At 36.4% G+C, this 11,754-nt stretch overlaps 1 protein-coding gene across 17 annotated transcripts in view; it reads right to left on the reverse strand.

The window, feature by feature from the left end:
• The window catches only part of UIMC1 (ubiquitin interaction motif containing 1), a 131,040-nt gene that overhangs the window by 16,937 nt on the left and 102,349 nt on the right, over positions 1–11,754 (reverse strand). The window lies entirely within an intron of this gene.

An 11,754-nucleotide genomic window follows, 5' to 3' on the forward strand; every position in this document is an offset into this window, starting at 1 on the left:
AGCATTTGTTTGTAGATTTTTTGATGATAGCCATTTTACTGGTATGAGGTGGTATCTCATTGTAGTTTTGATTTACACATCTCTAATAATTAGTAATGCTGAATATCGTTTCATGTGTCTCTTGGCCATCCTGGTCTTCTTTGAGAAAATGTCTATTTAGGTCTTCTTCCTATTTTTTGATTGGGTTGTTTGTTTTGATGATGTTCAGCTTCACGAATTGTGTGTAGACTTGACACTAACCCCCTGTCAGTCACATCATTTGCAAATATTTTCTCTCAGTCTGTGAGTTGGCTTTTTGTTTTATCATTTCCTTTGCTGCACAAAAGCTTTTGAGTTTAAGGAGGTCCCATTTGTTTATTTTTATTTCCACTATTATGGGAGTTGGATCAAAAAAGATATTGCTGTATGTATCTGTGATGTAGGTCAGACAGTGTTTTGCCTACGTTTTCCTCTAGGACTTTTAAAGTGTCCAGTTTCGCATTTAGGTCTCTAATTCATTTGAGCTTAATTCATTTTGTATATGGCAGCACTATTTCTTGAAAAGACTTTTTCTCCCATTGAATTGGCTAAGTAGGCTTAGCCAAAAACCTAAGTCAAAGTTGCCTTCATTCATTCTGACCCTCAGTCACAGAGTTTGACTGATGCTCTCACCAAGAGATTCTCAAATCTGTCTGCTCCCATGACACTGCTTCATTACCTGTCTTCTTAGTTCTAATCTCAATTCCTCTAGTCTGTCTTCCAAAAATACTATTGCAAGAATAATTAGGCCCAGGATTACCAGTTGGCAGTACCCAGGAAGCCCTTCCCTAACCCAAGAATGCCACAATCTCCACACTTGAACAGAACTCTATGTGCATGTATCACAGAATTTTCCACACAACATTCTAATTATTGCTTTACCTATTTATTTCCCCCAGTCAACTCTCAATCACTTCAGTATTTCATTTTCTTGGCATAAAATTGACACAAGATTGGAATCGTTTCTTGGCTTTAAAAACAATAGAATATTTCTGTAACTTAGATGAAAATGTCTCTAGAGTCTGATGTGAAATACTCTTGAAATAAAAAGACCCTATCTGTCTCATTCCATTCAACAAGCACATTCATATTCTCTCAGGTACTAGGCTTAATAATCTTATTCTACTAGTGATAGATCCTAACTAAAAAATCCTAATGACTATGTTGATGCTTCCTAAATAAAGCAACACTTAAAAAAAGGCAGGCATCACTGGGTCCAAGGAACAAATGAACAAATAAAGGCTCAGAGCCTTTAATTTGGCAAATACCTGGATACGATTTCAAGTCTGTTAAGAGTCCAAAGCCAATACCACAATACCAAACTGCCCTCTTTGTTGCGGAGAAGGCACATAGGCATCCTGTCCCTACTCAAGTTGTAGCAATTTTCATTCAAGTTTAAGAGATAAGCTTGCCTTTCTCAAAAAAGTACACTTGAATGTTGAGCAAATGACCTTAATCTTCAGTGCTGCTGTAGTTGACCCTTGCATGGTTTCTTCAACGTTTTTCCATATAAGACAAAAATAGTCATATAAAAATATGTTTGGCAGTGCCTCCACCACCCTGAGACTTAAAGGAAAGAATTAATTCTGAGAAGAGAATTAATTCTGTGTCTTAAACCACACAATTCCTACTTAGGATATAGAAATAAAGGGTCTACAACCATTATATTTTTATGAATAAAATTATTCAATCTGTGAGGTATTAAATAATTTAGAGGTCTTAGAAAAACAATCACTTGTGTAGTACCTACTAGTATATGTGTATATTTATAGGACAATCTTTTTCTTTAATAGTTGGCATTTTTATTTAAGCAGTTTGACAATATATAAAGATTCTGCCTGCAATGCAGGAGACCCAGGTTCAATCCCTGGGTCTGGAAGATACCCTGGAGAAAAGAATGGCTACCCACTCCAGTATTCGTGCCTGGAGAATTCCATGGACAGAGGAGCCTGGCGCACTATAGTCCATAGGGTTGCAAAGAGTCAGACACGACTGGGCCACTAACACTTTCACTTTCATAAAGAATTTAAACATAATTCATATGTTCTGATCCATGAATTAAAATGTGGGAATCTACTGAGGAAATCACTTGAATTTAGACAAAATCATAAGACAAAGATATTCTATCAAAGCATTTTTATAACAATGAAAAATTTAAACAACCCAGTGTTCAAATACAGAATGAAATACTATGCAGAAATTTTACAATAAAGACTGAAAGGAAATAAACCAAAATATTAACTGTAATTGCAGTGAGGAGATTAGGGGATGGTTAGTTTTGGCTGATTATCTATGTTGCCAATTTTTTCAATGAGCCTATATTCCTTTTATAATTTAAAAATTATAAAATTGTTATAATTTAAAAAATTATAAATTTCTTTTATAATTTAAAAAATTATTTAAATATTGAGAGACACCCTTAATGAAATAATGGATCTGAGCAATGATCATCAATGACTATTAGTTAATACGCTTTCAAATGGATGGATGAGGCTGATCCCACTAATCAATCTTAACACTATAAAAGAAAGATAACCAGACAGTACGTATCTCACAATCTGATATAATACACCACCTATGAAATACTCTTGTTAAAGAAAAAAAAAATCTAGGGACCTTCCTGGTGGACCAGTGGTTAAGAATCCACCTTGCAATGCAGGGGACACCCGTTGGATCCCTGGGAGGAACTAAGATTTGACATGTCTTGGAGCAAGTAAGCCCCAGGCCTAACTACTGGGCCTAAGCACCACAACTAGAGAGTCTCAGAACTGCAATGAAAGATCCCACATGACGCAATGTGCTGCAATTACTGTAGCCCATGTGCTTACAGCCTGTGCTTCACAACAAGAAAAGCCATCACACTGCAACAGAATGAAGCCCCTGCTCACAGCAACTAGAGAAAGTCTGCACGCAGCAACGAAGAGCGAGGCCAACAACAACAAAAAATTTTTAAAAATCTAAAGGGAATCTGATCAAGCCTCAAATCAAAATAGAAGCTCCCAGAAAATATAGTTCAGAACAGAAGACCATGTTAAAGATGACAATAAGCATACAATCAGCAAAATTTAGGAGAGAAATTCTGAAAGAGAAAAAGCCAATCTCTTTAACAAACTATAAAGAAAACAAAGAGAAGAGGATACAGAGACTAAAAGAAACTTGAAAGACACTGGGACTTCTCCAGTGGTTCAGCAGCTAGGACTCGGTGCTCCCAATGCAGGGCCCAGGTTGATCCCTGGTCAGGAATCCCACATGCTACAACTAAAGATCCCACGTCCATAACTAAGACCCAGCACAGCCAAATGAATTAATAATAATAAAAAGGAAAGAAAGAAACTTGCAAGACATCAACCAAATGTAACACATGAACCTTGTTTGGACCCTGATTTGAACAAACTATTAAAAAAAAATTATGATATGACTGAAGAAAGGGAGATGCTGACTGGTATAAAAATGGTACTGTGGCTGTATTTTTTAAAAAAATAGTCTTTTAGTATTACAATATTTATAGATGTCCAAAAATTGCTTCAAAAAATCTAGTGGGAGGTGGATGGGAGGAATATTATATGTAAAAAAAAGATTGGTCATATGTTGAGAACTGTTGAAGCTGGAAAATGGGTTCATAGGGATTCATTATACTGTTAAACAATAAAAATTTTAAAATGGTCTCAAAATAAACCTGCTGTTCAAAGCTAATTACCAGCAAACATCGGAGATATTGAGGGTTCAGTTCCAGTCAAGTGCAAAGCAGCAAATACTGCAATAAAGCAAGTCACACATATTTTCTGGTTTCCCAATGCATCTGAAAATTATATCTATCCTATACTATAATCTTTTTTAATTTTTAAAAATCATTTTATTTTTGGCTGTGCTGAGTCTTGGTTTCTGGGCAGGCTTTTCTCTAGTTACAGAGAGTTTGATCAGGGATCGAACCCATGTCTCCTGCACTGGCAGGTGAATTCTTTACCACTGAGCCACCAACGAAGCACTTTCTTTTTTTAAGTTTTATTGGAGTATAGCTGATTTACAATGTTGTGTTAGTTTCAGGTGTTGAGCAAAGTGAATCAGATATATATATATATATATATATCCATTCTTTTTTTAGATTCTTTTTCCCATATAGGCCATTAAAGAGTACTGAGTAGAGTTCCCTGTGCTATACAGTAGGTTCTTATACTGTAGCATTTTAAGCATATAATAGCATCATGTCTAAAAAAAAAATAATGTACATACCTTAATTAAAAATACTTTATTGTCAGGTATATATGTATACATATGGCTGATTCACTTCACTGTACAACAGAAACTGACACAGTAGTGTAAAGCAACTATACTATTAAAAAAAAAACTTTATTGCTGAAAAGTGCTAACCATCTTCTGAGCCTTCAGTGAGTTATAGTAGTAACATTAAATATCACTGATCACAGATCATCATAACAAACAGAAGAATGAAAAAATTTGAAATATTGTAAGAACTACCAATATGTAACACAGAGACATGAAGTGAGCAAAAGTTGTTGGAGAAATGGTGCTGACAATCTTGCTTGACAAAGGACTGCCACAAATATTTAATTTGTAAACACACACACACACTAAAAGACAATGCAATAAAACAAGGTATGCCTGTAAATAAAAACAAAAAAAGTAAGGGAAAAATACACATCAAACTTAACAATGGCTTCAGTCAATTCATTTCAGTTGCTCAGTCATGTCCGACTCTTTGCAACCCCATAGACTGCAACATGCCAGGCTACCCTGTCCTTTATCAGCTCCCAGAGCTTGCTCAGACTCATGTACATCAAGTCGGTGATGTCATCCAACCGTCTTATCCTCTGTCATCTTGGACTGGGCCAAATCATGGATGAGATTTTTCTGAGTAAAATTTTCCAGTGTTATAAACCAACATCACTTCAATTAAAAAATTTTTTTTCCACTTAAATCTTCTATAATGAAGATGTACTGCTTAAAAAAAATTGTTACGAGGCAAAATAGCATAATGACTAAGAGTGGAACTCCTGGATAAATGGCAAATTCCAAGGCTGACATAGGAAAAGTCAAAGCAACATCGTAACTTCTTTTAGTTGAAAGTAAAACTGATGGGCACATGACAAAAGGTTATACAAGGCACCTGAAAAAGACTTTCACTGGTCAAATCTGGAACAATTTGAACAAGCTGCTAGAAAGAATTAATTATGACACATTAAATTTTAAAAAATGAATTCATATCATATTTTTAAAAAATTAATGGGGCTTCCCTGCTGGCTCAGTTGGTAAAGAATCTGCCTGTAATGCAGGAGGCCCAGGTTCGATCCCTAGGTCAGGAAGATCCCCTGGAGAACGGGATGGCAACCCACTTCAGAATTCTTGCCTGGAGAATCCCATGGACAGAGGAGCCTGGCAGGTTACAGTCCATAGAGTCAGAGTCGGACACAACTGAGCAACTAATACTTTCACTTTCAATGGGAAAGGGGAAAGTTTCTCTTACAGAACAATGGCAGGAATACAAAAAAAATCACCATCTACTATTATAGTAACAATTAATTTAAGCAAGATTCGCCAGTGGATGCTAAAACCATGGGTGAATGTCTGTTTGGGAATAGGCTATTTATACAGCCTCAGAGTATATTATCCCACAGATGACATACTGATTACAAAATAGAAAGGTACCTTTGTGGAAGGAGATCTGGCAGACACTACCTTAGAGAGACACTACCTTAGTAGGCAGACACTACCTTATTTAACAACCCCAATAACAAAACTGGTATCGTTTGCTCCCTGATGTAATATGTTATGGATTGAATATTTGTGTTCCGCCAGTACTCATACATTGAAATCCTAATGCCCAATGTGATTGTATTAGAATATGGGGCCTTTGGGTAGAGATTAGGTTGAGAAGGTGAGCCTGTGTGAATGGGATTAGTGCTATTATAAGGGACTGAAGAGACCAGAGCTCTCTCCTTCCGCCACGTGAGGACACAGCAAGATGTCAGATGTCTGCAACCCATAAGAGGGCTCTCACCAGAACCCAAGCATTTTGACACAATGATCACAGACTTCCAGCCTCCAGAACTGTAAGAAATAAATTTCGGTTGTTTCTGTCAGTTCAGTTCAGCCACTCAGTCCTGTCTGACTCTTTGCAACCCCATGAACTGCAGCACGCCAGGCTTCCCTGTCCATCACCAACACCCGGAGCCAGCCTAATCTCATGTCCATTGAGTCAGTGATGCCATCCAGCCATTGTTGTTGCCATCCAACAACCAGTTGTTTATAAGTCACTCAATCTATGGTACTTTGTTGGAGCAGTCCAAGCTGAAAAAGACACGATACACTTAGAAGAATATAACATTCTCTTTGTTATTATTCCTGCCAAAAAGATTTTAACATAAATTTAATCATAAGAAAACATCAGACAATTCCAAAGTGAGTAATATTCTAGAAGGAAAAGCCAGAGAGGAGAAATTCCATATTTTGTGAAGAAACTCTGCCCAGGTCTCTGGCTGACTCCAGAACCATTCATGCACTAAACAGACTGCAGTTAAGGATAAATAACCAAACTGAGATTTGAACTGCTTCTCCAAACAAGAGTGTGTAGTTGATTCTAATCCAGTGAACTGTCTGATGAAACAAAATACAATACTTTTCTGAGAAATAAAACACATGCTAGAACACCCACAATGTAAATTCACAAGTTCCAGGATACAATCCCTAATTATTTAATATACAAGGAGAATCAGGAAAATGTGACTTGTTTTCAATTTAGAGGGGTACAACCATTTGAATGACTTGTTATCAAAAGCTATAGAAGCCAGAAGCTAGTGGAACAAAATCTTTAGGTTGCTAAAAGGGAAAAACCTATCAACCTCAAATTCTATATTCAGTGAAGACATCCTTCAAGAATGATGATGAGGCCCTCAAACATATTTGTTGGATTGAGTGTTTTGGAATTAAATCATATAGAACTCAACTGATGATATTTGAACAGAACAGTACCCTATGAACAGGATTTCAGAAATGCAGGTGAATCCTAAATGGATGTCAGAGATGTAGTACTTGAAAAAAATATGGCAGCATTTGATAATTCAAAAGATATTGATCCTAAGAAGTTGAACTCCAATGACTGAAAAAACTAATATAATATTAATAGAACTAAGAAAATCAGAAAGAAGAGCTAGATACGGAGTTAAAAGATGAATTCTGATCTGATTGGTTCTCTTTGAAAACCAAGATCAGCATTAACTTTTGGAAAAAAGTCACATTTTAAATTTCATACTAGTTATATAAATAAAATAGCATTTGCTTATTAATTTGTTTATCTTAACAATGCAATGGTTAAGGCAAAGATTAAGAAATAAGTAAAAGAGTTAAAAATCAGACAAACAGAATTTTAAAATACATAAACTTAAAGAAAAAAGAATGATGGTGAAATCAAGACATTTTCCAGATAAAAAAATTATTAAGGAATTATTATGGAAGTTTGTTGCCAACAGGCCCACACTGTAAGAAATACTAAAGGCAATTCTTCAGACTGAAGGGGATAATCAAGAGCTGAAGAATATAAAAAATGGTAAATATCTAGTAAAGATTATTTTCCTCTTAATTTCTTTACAATCCATAGCAAAAAACTATAACATTGTTTCGTAGAATTTATAATATATGTAGATATATGAAAACTACAGCATAAAAGAAAGGGTAAGGTAGTAAATGCACTTATATAGTTATAAGATTTCTATACTCTTCATAAAGTAGTATTAACTCTAAGCAGACTGTGGAAGACTACTTCCCCCAAGAGTAGCCACTAAAAATAATTTTGGCATTAAAAAATAAAAGTGAAAAAAAGTAATTCTATAACATATTCCAATAATCAAAAGAAGATAGAAAATAAGAAAAAAAACAAAAGAGACAAAAATTTAAGAATAAAATGGTAGACCTAAATCCAATCACATCAAAATTAAACGATTAACTAAATTTTCCAATTAAAAATTAGTGTCAGAATGGGTAAAAAGCATGACTTAACGATATGGTGTCTACAAGACACCTACTTTAAATATATATATATATATTTATGTTAAAAGTGGGGCTTTCCTGGTGGCCCAACTGGTAAAGAATCCACTGGAATGTGGGAGACCTGGGTTTGATCCCTGGGTTGGGAAGATCCCCTGGAGAAGGGAACGTCTACCCACTCGAGTATTCTGGCCTGGAAAATTCCATGGACTATACATATACAGTTCACAAAGTCGCAAAGAGTCAGACAGGACTGAGCAACTTTCACTTAGACTTTCATGTTAAAAGTAAATGTCCAGAAAAACACGTATCAGGCAAGCAGCAGGCATAAAAGAGCTGAAATGGCTAGAATTGTCTAGTTGTTCTATCAGATAAAATACACTTCAAGAAACAGAACATTACAAGAAACAAAGTTGGAAACTAAGTAACTTAGTGGCCACTCAGCAATGGCCACAGGACTGGAAAAGGTCAGTTTTCATTCCAATCCCAAAGAAAGGCAATGCCAAAGAATGCTCAAACTACTACAAAATTGCACTCATCTCACACGCTAGTAAAGTAATGCTCAAAATTCTCCAAGCCAGGCTTCAACAATACGTGAACCGTGAACTTCGAGATGTTCAAGCTGGTTTTAGAAAAGGCAGAGGAACCAGAGATCAAATTACCAACATCTGCTGGATCATCGAAAAAGCAAGAGAGTTCCAGAAAAACACCTATTTCTGCTTTATTGACTATGCCAAAGCCTTTGACTGTGTGGATCACAATAAACTGTGGAAAATTCTGAAAGAGATGGGAATACCAGACCACCTGACCCGCCTCTTGAGAAACCCGTATGCAGGTCAGGAAACAACAGTTAGAACTGGACATGGAACAACAGACTGGTTCCAAATAGGAAAAGGAGTCTGTCAAGGCTGTATATTGTCACCCTGCTTATTTAACTTATATGCAGAGTACATCATGAGAAACACTGGGCTGGAGGAAGCACAAGCTGGAATCAAGATTGCCGGAAGAAATATCAATAACCTCAGATATGCAGATGACACCATCCTTTCGGCAGAAAGTGAAGAAGAACGAAAGAGCTTCTTGATGAAAGTGAAAGAGGAGAGTGAAAAAGTTGGCTTAAAGCTCAACATTCAGAAAACTAAGATCATGGCATCCGGTCCCATCACTTCATGGCAATTAGATGGGGAAACAGTGGAAACAGTGGCTGACTTTATTTTTCTGGGCTCCAAAATCACTGCAGATGATGATTGCAGCCATGAAATTAAAAGACGCTTACTCCTTGGAAGGAAAGTTATGACCAACCTAGACAGCATGTTAAAAAGCAGAGACATTACTTTGCCAACAAAGGTCCGTCTAGTCAAGGCTATGGTTTTTCCAGTGGTCATGTATGGACGTGAGAGTTGGATTATAAAGAAAGCTGAGCGCCGAAGAATTGATGCTTTTGAACTGTGGTGTTGGAGAAGACTCTTGAGAGTCCCTTGGACTGCAAGGAGATCCAACCAGTCCATCCTAAAGGAAATCAGTCCTGGGTGTTCATTGGAAGGACTGATGATGAAGCTGAAGATCCAATACTTTGGCCACCTGATGCAAAGAACTGACTCATTGGAAAAGACCCTGATGCTGGGAAAGATTGAAGGCAGGAGAAGAAGGGGACGACAGAGGATAAGATGGTTGGATGGCATCACCAACTCAGTAGACATGGGTTTGGGTGGACTCCGGGAGTTGGTGATGGACAGGGAGGCCTGGCGTGCTGCGGTTCATGGGGTCACAAAGAGTTGGACACAACTGAGTGACTGAACTGAACTGAACTGAAGCTATTAGCATTAAAAATGCTCTGCAATGTGAGAATCTTGTTTAGAACTCTATTTGAACAAACCAACTATAAAAACCAATTATGAGACTCAAGGAGATTTAAACAGACCAGATATTTACATTAAAATTTTTGGCCTAACAGTATTACATTAATAGTTAAGGTTTTTTAAAGAAGAGATTTTATCTTTCAGGGATACCTTGTAAAATAATGAAATAGTATCTAGGATCTGATTTGAAATAATCTAGGGAGTGGGAGTTATGGATGGAATACAGATGAAACAGTGACCATGAGTTGATGACTGGGCAGCACATGGGGGTTTCAAGGCACTAATATTCCTTCAATTTTTATGTCTGAAATGTTCTTGTAATTAATATAAACATGCACACACAAAGTCCTTTTGCAAGACAATAATCAAAGTTAAACTGGCCATTGTCTTTTGAAGTAACTGGTATGAAAGACATGTGGCACCGATAAAAGAACCTGGAAAAAACCCAAAGAGGTTGTTAAAAACTATTAAGGACAATCTAATCCAGTAGCTGCATATTATTACCAGAGCCTAAATTAAGATAATACTCAATGAGCTTCATATGGAGAAAAAACTCCCTATGAAATAATTTCTCTGAATTTTATTACTAGTGGCTGGCTTTATCAAGGTTCCTACAAAAGTGAAACAGATGACAATGGAGCATAATAAAAACAGACAAGCTCTTTAAAATGTTTTCATAATATGTACAAAAGAATATATACGCAAATTAGTCACCCAACTTAAGAAATACACTATTATCAACACTGATTAGCTAACTGTGCTTCTTCCTGATTCTATCGGCTGTCTCTAACCCCCTCCCAGCAAGAACACTTTAGTCTCAAAATTGTTATTACTTTGTTATTCTATAAAACCACAGTTTTACTATAAATTCTTAAAACAAAATATTGACTATCATACTGTATTCAGTAATCTTAAATTTTTTAAAAAATCTGAATATTTCCTGGATGTTTCTCTGGAGTACAAGCTTTTGAATTAAAGCTGGCTGCATATCTGAGTTCTTGCCACTTATCACGGATGTGACCTTGGGGAAATTATTTTCCCATCAAGCCTTCGTTTCCTACTACAAAAGATTGTTGTGAGAATTAAAACAGAATATACAAAAAGGGCAGTTTCTGGTATATAGCAGATGCTCATAAATGGTAGCTGTACTAGGTATGATTTATAAAGACTTGACAAATTAAACCCTTTTACTTAATGGGAAAACAAATCTATCTTGCTATCAAATGCTCCCTTTATATTAGGCCATTAGAAAACTCATCAGTAACAAGTCTGTGAATGGTCAATCTCCATAGCCACCACCAGAAGTAATTCTGATAGTTCATCTGATCCTTTGACTTTGCACACATGTTTTCAGAGATGACTTATGTCATACCAACTCTGTTCACCAGAAAATAGTCTGAATCCATCAAGCAGTTTCTTCTAGGTAACTGAAAAGCTGACAAGGTCAATTCTGATGAGATCAGATTTCACGCTTGCATTCAGGAGTGAAGGATTGCACTCTGCCTTCCTAAAACTGAGGCTTATATGCTCTCCTCGATACTTTCCCCATCTGTGTGTCCCCATCTTTACACACAGAAAGGCAGAGAGAAAACAGCAGTGAAGAAAAATGCTAGCTCTGGAGTCAGGCAGGCTTGGGTTTGGGCTCTGACTCTGTTGTTTAACTATCTGACGTTGGACAAGAACTAAACCTCTCTAATACCAGGTTCCTCATGGATAAAATGGAGATAACAAAAATACTTAACCTCTAAGATACTTACAGTCCTGACTGTGGTTCTATGAAAATTATAATGGAGATAACTCACCTAATATTAATTTCTTGAACTTTCTTCTTTCTTAAAATGCTCTAGATGCCTGAATTAAAACGTGTGACTAAATCATG

Source organism: Giraffa tippelskirchi, chromosome 6 (genome assembly GCF_054371585.1).
Source record: "Giraffa tippelskirchi isolate mGirTip1 chromosome 6, T2T-mGirTip1v1.2.pri, whole genome shotgun sequence".
NCBI classification, from domain to species: domain Eukaryota; kingdom Metazoa; phylum Chordata; class Mammalia; order Artiodactyla; family Giraffidae; genus Giraffa; species Giraffa tippelskirchi.